Source organism: Erinaceus europaeus, chromosome 4 (assembly GCF_950295315.1).
Source record: "Erinaceus europaeus chromosome 4, mEriEur2.1, whole genome shotgun sequence".
NCBI lineage: Eukaryota > Metazoa > Chordata > Mammalia > Eulipotyphla > Erinaceidae > Erinaceus > Erinaceus europaeus.
The window spans coordinates 21970073-21978947 of record NC_080165.1 but is presented as its reverse complement, the minus strand read 5'-3'; positions in this window follow the sequence as shown (position 1 = coordinate 21978947).

The window sequence follows — 8875 nt, the reverse complement described above, 5'->3', positions numbered from 1 at the left end:
TTTATTCCATCTAGCACTGTGAAAAGAGCCTGGCTGTTTGGGATCGTATAATAGGGAGAGGTCATTCGCTGAAGCCCAGTCGGCTAAGATAGAGCCGTCAGCACGAGTGGAGGAATATCCCCAGTCTTGGTGATGACTATTAAAGTCTCCAACGTAAACGGCTAGGTGATTCGGGCTAGGCAGGACTTCATTATCCCATGAGGCACTGGGAAGCTTATATACATTGACGAGCTGAATAGTTCCAATAGTAATGGAGTCGTAGAAGGTCGAAGAGGCCGTATGGTAAACATCCGCAAGACACGATTTGGCGTAGATGGCTCGGCCATGTTTATGATGGAGATTATAGCTTATTAAATCGAATCCACTGATGGTGAATCGAGCAGCTTCATCAACTGCTATATGCGTTTCTTGTAGGCAGATAACATCTGCCTGATGCTGTATCACCAATTGACCAATAAGAACGCGTTTGGCAAAGGAAAGCCCCTCAACATTAAGTTGGAGCAGGACCAACAGCTTGAAAGCTGTCAGGAGCTGCTTGTTGCTGGCTTTGAAAGTGACTGGGATCCATGTGGATTCAGTCGGCTAGGAAGGATCTAATAAATAAATAAAAGAATGATACGGGCTGGGGTAGATAGTGTAATGGTTATGCAAACAGACTCTCATGCCTGAGGCTTCGTCAAGTTCCAGGTTCAATCCCCCACACCACCATAAGCCAGAGCTGGGTAGTGCTCTGGTAAAAAAAAAAAAGAAAAAAAAGAAGAATGATAGATACCAGATGATTTCATTTATTTGTGGAATATAGATAACTTAAACTTTTAAAATATTTATTTTTTTAAAATGTTTTATTTATTTTATTTTTGAGGGAGATGCAGAGAGAGACACACAGAGAAACACCAGAGCACTGCTCAGCTCTGGCTTATGGTGGTGCGGGGGATTGAACCTGGGACTTAGGAACCTCAGACATGAGAGTCTGTTTGCATAACCATTATGCTGTCTCCCCCGCCCTAAAATATATTTTTTATTTATTCAGTTACTAGATATAGACAGAGAGAAGCTGAGATGGAAGGGGGAAATGGGAGAAAGAGAAAGAGAGAGATCTCAGCACTGCCTCACCACTTGTTATGCTTTCTCCCCCTGCAGGTGGGGACCAGGGGCTTGCATGGGGGTCTTTGTGCATGGTAACACGTGCACTTAGTGGAGTCTGCCACCACCTGGCCCCTTAAAACAAGCAAACGTTAAAAAAGATTCATAGATCCTGAAAACCATGGTGGTAATCAGAGGGAAAGGGAGGCAAGAGTGGGATAGATGAGGGTTCCATTTGGTGCAATGGCACAGGAACTCTGCTGGAGGGCGCTGAGCTGTATATGCACATACGCACATCTCTATATAGGTGTGAAACTATACTCCTAATGGAGTATTGATTGTAGGCCAGTGTTAAATCAATGAAAATGTTGTCAAGGAGAAAAATAATAAATATTGAAAACTGGAAAAAAGTTTTATTGCCCTATATATCCTCTGTGCTCTATTAATAGCATATAATTGGAATCATATAGAAAGTAGCTTTTTGGGGGCCGGGTGGTAGTGCACCTGGTTGGAACGCACATGTTACAACGTGTGAGGACCCAGGTTCGAGTCCCCGGTCCCCACCTGCAGGGGGAAAGCTTCACGAGTGGTGAAGCAGTGCTGCAGGTGTCTTCTCTGTCTCTCTTTCTCTCTATCCCCCCTTCCCTCTTGATTTCTGACTGTCTCTATCCTATAAATAAAGATAATAAAAAAAATTGTTTTTAAATAAGCTTTTTTCAGGTTGGCTATTTTACTTAATATGCCCATAAGGAGCCGGGTAGTAGAACACCGGGTTAAATGCACACATTGCCATGCACAAAGACCCAGGTTCAAGGCCCTAGTCCCCACCTGCAGGGAGAAAATTCACAAGCCATAAAGCAGTGCTGCAGGTGTCTCTATCTCCTTTCCTCTCAATTTTCCTCTGTCCTGTCAAATGTGAAAAATAAGTAGAGCAAAAAAAAAAAATATATATATATATATATATATATATGCACTTAAAATTTCTCCGTCTTTTCATAATGTGATACATTATTATTATTAAAGTTTATTGATTCTAGATTCAGTCCCCAATCCCATCATATACTGGAGGTGAGCAAGTACTCTGATAGTAAATAAATAAATAAATAAATCTTGATGACTTCCCTGGGCAGATGACCTCATCAATGTGTCCTCAAACTGTGCCTCTCCAGAGCCCTGCCCCACTAGGGAAAGATAGAAACAGGCTGGGAGTATGGATCGACCTGCCAACACCCATGTCCAGCAGAGAAGCAATTACAGAAGCCAGATTTTCCACCTTCTGCACCCCATAATAATCCTGGGTCCATGCTCCCGGAGGGATAAAGAATAGGCAAGTTTTCAAGAAAGGAGATGGGATACGGAGGTCTGGTGGTGGGAACTGTGTGGAATTGCACCCCCTTATCCTATGGTCTTGTTGAAATTTTCATTTTATAAATAAATTTAAAAGAGGGAAAACAAAACAAAACAAAACAAATCTTGGGAGTTGGGCGGTAGCGCAGCAGCTAAGCGCAGGTGGCGCAAAGCGTAAGCACCAGCGTAAGCATCCCGGTTCTCCTCTCTGTCTTCCCCTCCTCTCTCCATTTCTCTCTGTCCTATCCAACAACGACGACATCAACAACAACATCAATAATAATTATAACATGACTCCTTCCTTCCTTCCTTCCTCCCTCACTTCCTTCCTTCTATTCTTTCTTTCTTTCCTTTCTAAAAAAAAAAAATAAATAATTACAACAATAAAAAAGAGCAACAAAAAGGGAAAATGAATGAATAAATATTTTAAAAGTCTTTAAAAAAGAAAAAATAAAAAATCTTATTTGCTTGTTTATTTATTTTAAATTATTTATTGGCTAGGAACAGAGAAATTGAGAGGGAGTGGGGAGGGGAGAGAGAGTCACACCTGCAGCACTCTTTCACCACTTGTGAAAGTTTCCCCCCTGCAAGTAGCAATCAGGGTCTTGAACCTGGGTCCTTGCATATTGTTACATGGATGGTCAAGCAGGGGCACCACCACCCACCTTTATTTATTTATTTATTTTTAATTTAATTTGCCTCCAGAGTTATCACTTGAGCTGGGTGCCTGCACTACAAATCCAGTGCTCCTGGTGGCCATTTTTTAAAAAATTTTTTACTCCTTCCTACGTTTTATTTATTTATTTCCTTTTTGTTGCCCTTGTTTCCATTGTTGTTGTAGTTATTATTGTTGTTGATGTCGTTGTTGTTGGATAGGACAGAGAGAAATAGAGAGAGGAGGAGAAGACAGAGAGGGGGAGAGAAAGATAGACACCTGCAGACCTGCTTCACCGCCTGTGAAGCGACTCCCCTGCAGGTGGGGAGCCAGAGGCTGGAATCAGGATCCTTAATGCCGGTTCTTGCACTTTGCGCCACCTGCACTTAACCCACTGCACTACCGCCCGACTCCCCTGGTGGCCTTTTTTTTTTTTTTTTTTTCATTTTATCAAATAGGACAGAGAGAAATTGAGAGGATAGGGTAAGATAGAGAGGGAGAAAGAAAAATTAGACACCTACAGATCTGCATCACCACTTGTGAAGCGACCTCCCTGCAGGTGGGGAGCGGGGCTTGAACTGGGATCCTTGTACTTAGTACTGTGTGTACTTAAAACTGTGCACCCCTGCCCGGCACCTTATTTATTTATTTATTTTAGAGAGAGCAAAGAGGCAAGAGAGAGAACCAGAGCATCACTCTAGCACATGTGATGCTGGGGATTGAACTCAGGAACTCAAGCTTGCATGTTGGATGCGTAAACCACGTTGCCACTTCCTGGGCCACTGACCTTCCTTTTTTTTAAATTTTTAAAATTTAAAAAATTTTTTTATTACCAGAGCACTGCTCAGCTCTGGCTTAAGATGGTGCAGGGGATTGAACCTAAGACTTTGGAGCCTCAGGCATGAGTCTCTTTGCATAGCCATTATGCTATCTACCCCACCCTTCTTATTATTATCCTTCTTAATAATAATAATTTTCTGTATTCATTTTTCTTTTTTTTTTTTTGGTAATTGTTATTTATTTATCTTCCCTTTTGTTGCCCTTGTTGTCTTTTTATTGTTGTTGTAGTTGATGTCGTCGTTGTTGGATAGGACAGAGAGAAATGGAGAGAGGAGGGGAAGACAGAGAGGAGGAGAGAAAGACAGACACCTGCAGATCTGCTTCACCGCCTGTGAAGCGACTCCCCTGCAGGTGGGGAGCGGGGGCTCAAACTGGGATCCTCATGCCGGTCCTTGTGCTTAGCGCCACCTGCGCTTAACCCGCTGCGCTACCGCCTGGCTCCCGTGTATTCATTTTTCTGTCTTTCAGTTTTAATTTTTTGTTGTCACTCACTGGAGCTTCACTAATTCAGGCTGACATTTTTAGACTGAAAGCCAGACAAATGGAGAGAGGAAAAAATACTACTGCACGGAAGGTTCCTTCATTTCTGTGGGGACCAGACTTGTATCTAGATCATGTACACAACAAAACAGATGTACTATCCAGGTATGCTCTCTTATCAGCCCTCTCTATTTGGGGGGGAAAGTGGTAGAATGTCTTAATGAGAAATGCATACTGTAGTTTCACTTTATTATCAACTTGTCTGCCAGGGGGAAGAGAACATTTTCTTTTCTTGGAAGGTGAGATTAATGAAATGATAACAAATATATAGCTACTTATTGAGGTGAGGAGACAGCATAAGGGTTATGCAAAAGACTTTCATGCTTGAGGCTCTGAGGTCCCAGGTTCAATCCCTAACATCACCATAAGCCAGAGCTGACCAGTGCTCTAGTCTTTCTGTCTCTTTCTCATTTTAATATTAAAAAATAAATATAAGTAAATAACTACATACTATGAAAATATTTATGAAGACAAAGGAACCCTGAGATGTTATTAGACAAGGACCTGGTCTAGTAACAACATATGAATTATTTCCTCTTGGCAAAATGAGTTTCTTACTTAATAAATTACTGTCATATAGAGAACCTAAGAATTACTTAGTATATCTATTGCCTACTTAGGTGAGCCAATTCAAGTAACTTTTTTTTAGCCTTTTTTTTCCCAAGTAACTCTTTCAGTGCTAATACTACTGTCTAAACCACAGTAGGAGCTTGTGGACCTACTCTTAAGAGTCATCCTTGTCTTTTTTTTTTTTTTTTTTTTTTTTACCAGAGCACTGCTCAGCTCTGGTTTATGACGGTGCAGGGGGTTGAACCAGGGACTTCAGAGCCTCAGGCGCGACAGTCTCTTTGCATAACCATTATGCTATCTATCCCGCCTATCTCTTTTTTTCTTCCATGTTGTACTCATCAGCAAATCATTGGATTGCTTTTCTTTCTTTTTCTTTTCCTTTTTTGCCACCAGGGTTATGGCTGGGACTGGGTGCCTGTACAATTCCACTGACCACAATGAGTGTTTCTTTTTCTGTTTTGATAGAGGGTGAAAGCCAGAGAGGAGGAGCATACTCCATACAACATACTCCAACACTCCTAAAGCTTCCCCCTGCAGGTGGGAAGCAGGGGCTTGAACCCAGGTCATTATGCGTGGTAAGGCATGTGCTCTACCAGGCATGTGCACCACCATCTGGTCCCACATCAGTTTGATTCTCTTCCTCTCTCTCCTTCTTTTTCTTCTTATATTTATTTATTGGATAGAGACAGCCAGAAATTGAGAGGGAAGGGAATAATAGGGGGAGAGACAGAGACACCTGCAGTGCTGCTTGTCTACTGGCAAAGCTTTCCCCTGCAAGTGGGAACTGGGGGCTCAAACCTGGGTCTTTGCGCCTTGTAACATGTTCGCTCAACCAGGTGTGTGCTACCACCTGGCCCCGTTAGTTTGATTTTCAGTAAGACTAGTCTCTCCCTTACCAGTCATTGTGGGCTGCTGCACTAGCATCCTACTTATCTGCCTGTTTCAGCTCTAGCTCATTCTCAATTTCGTTATACTACAGTCAAAAGTGTGTGTGTGTGTGTGTGTGTGTGTGTGTGTGTGTTTAGAGATAAACTGACCACAGTGGTCTGGGAGGTGGCAGTGGATGATAAAGCCTTGGACTCTCAAGCATGAGGTCCTGAGTTCAATCCCCGGCAGCACATGTACCAGAGTGATGTCTGGTTCTTTCTCTCTTCCTACTTTCTCATTAATAAATAAAATCTTAAAAAGGGAGAGAGAGAGAGAGAGAGAGAGAGAGAGAGAGAGAGACTGATCACAGCCCATAGCATTGAAGCTTTTTTCACTGCAGTGGAGGCCAGTCTCTTAATCTGGGTTGACCACATGGTAAAGTAACACATTATTCACATGAGCTATTTCACTGGCCCTAAACAGGTCTGTTTATCACCCATCCCAGGACCTTTGCATTTTTCTCTTTCCTCTGTGTCAGCATGGCTAGCTGCCTCACTTTAGGACTTTGGTCATGCTGCCTGACCAGGCAACCACACTGTTTTCACTCTGTCACAGGCATATTCCCCTTATACAGGCACACATATATTCCATTCCTTTTCCTTATTTTTAGTTAGCAACTACCTGATATTATCAACTTTAGTTATAACACAAATATCTTATCTCTGCCACTAGAGTGTAAACTTCATGAGTAGCAAGGACTTGCTGAGCCCCACCCCGCCATACAATTGTCCCAAGAATCCACGATTGCCATCATCTGTGTCTGCTGCGCAAGAGCCAGCTAGCTGAATGACAGGCAATTATGCTTCTTTCTTTAAAAAAGAAAGAATAGGGAGTCAGGCGGTAGCGCAGTGGGTTAAGCACATGTGGCGCAAAGTGCAAGGACTGGCGAAAGAATCCTAGTTCAAGCCCCCGGCTCCCCACCTACAGGGGAGTCGCTTCAGAGATGATGAAGCAGGTCTGCAGGTGTCTGTCTTTCTCTCCCCCTCTGTCTTCCTCTCCTGTCTCCATTTCTTTCTGTCCTATCCAACAACGACAACATCAACAACAATAACTACAACAATAAAACAACAAGGGCAACAGAAGGGAATAAACATTCAAAAAAGAAAGAATATACAGATATATGATCTTTATTTACTTATCAGACAGTGACAACCAGAAATTGAGAGGAGAGGGCAGGGTAGATAGTATAATGGCTATGCAGAGACTCTCATGCCTGAGGCTCCAAAGTCCCAGGTTCAATCCCCTGCACCACCATAAACCAGAGCTGAGCAGTGCTCTGTAAAAAAAAAAAAAAAAAAAAAAAAAAAAAGAGAGGAGGGTGGAGAGACAGGGAGGGAGGGAGACACTTTTTTTTTTTTTAATTTCTTTATTGGGGAATTAATGTTGAATTACATTCAACAGTAAATACAATAGCTTGTACATGCATAACATTTCCCAGTTTTCCATATAACAATACAACCCCCACTAGGTCCTCTGGAGACACTTGTAACCCTACCAAACTCCCTGAAGCTTTCTCCCTGCAGTTGGGGACCAGAGCTTGAACCCGCAACCTTGCTCATTGTAATGTGTGTGCTTTATCAGGTACGCCACCATCTGGCCCTCATCATGCTCCTTTCCGTATGTTACTTTTCTAATAAATTGCTTTAATATTTATTTATTCCCTTTTGTTGCCCTTGTTGTTTTAGTTATTGCTGTCGTCGTTGTTGGATAGGATAAAGAGAAATGGAGAGAGGAGGGGAAGACAGAGAGCGGGAGAGCGAGAGAGACACCTGCAGACCTGCTTCACCGACCCTGCAGGTGGGGAGCCGGGGGCTCGAACCGGGATCCCTCCCGGTCCTTGTGCTTTGAGCCACGTGCGCTTAACCGCTTAACCCGACTCCCTCTAATACATTGTTAAACACAAGAGTTGGAGCCAACACTCAGCCCCACCTTGTGGGACCTCAATTCCCCCCATAGCGGGTGCAGAAAGGACGAAAAGGCTGGGGGGCTGTTCTCAGGGGCCCTGCAGCCCAACTGGGCCCCTCTCTGCTCACAGAATCACACTGCAGTTGGGCACCAAGTGGCGAGGGACGCCCACTAGGCGTTGGCTTTGAAGGCGGCCTAGCCCGGCTGTCTGAAGACCCTCATTTTATTATAAAATCACCTCCCGTCGGGACTAGCCGGCCTCCCGGGCGGCACCGTGTAGCGGTGGCCAAGGGTCTGCGTGGCTTATCCCAAAATGTGCATCTTCACACGTTTTGCTTCTGGGAGCAGCCGGGTGCGCTCCGCTCGGCACGGTTCACCGTAATGTTGGCAAAGTGCTTTTCTGTAGGAAGCGCGCAGCCAGCGCGGACGCCGCCGCCCGAGCAGCCGGCGGAACCGACCAGGGCTGTCAATCATGGCTGCCCGCGGCGGCAGGCGGCGAGAGGAAACGGCGCCAGGCGCGCGGCCGGGGTCGGCAAGCGCTGCGCCTCGGGGCTGGCGGGTCGACAGGGTCATGGAGGCGCGTCAGCCAAGGACTGAGAAGCGCCTCCCGGCCTTCTGGCACCCGGACACCATGCAACTTGAAGACGACAATATGGAGGACAGTTATTGTCTCCACAAAGCAAGTCGAGCACGAAGGCCGCGCTTCCGCCCCGCGATCGGAACCCGGCTAAATCCCCTATTCTCTAAACAGAATGCGTTACGCACACTGCGCATCTTCTCACTAGAGATGTGGCTAACGTCGTAAAGCATGTTACGTCGCTTCCGAGGCTCAGCCTTCTCCCCACCCCACGTTCTAGCTCAGATGGCGCGAGGACTCTACGCCTGGTCCGTACTTCGTGTTTTTCTTCTATCGTCTGCCAATTGCGCCCCTTCCGTAATTGCCGTAAAGTGCTTTTAAGAATAGCCCGGCACTCCATGAAGCCCCTGGTCTATTCCGAGACGCAGTTT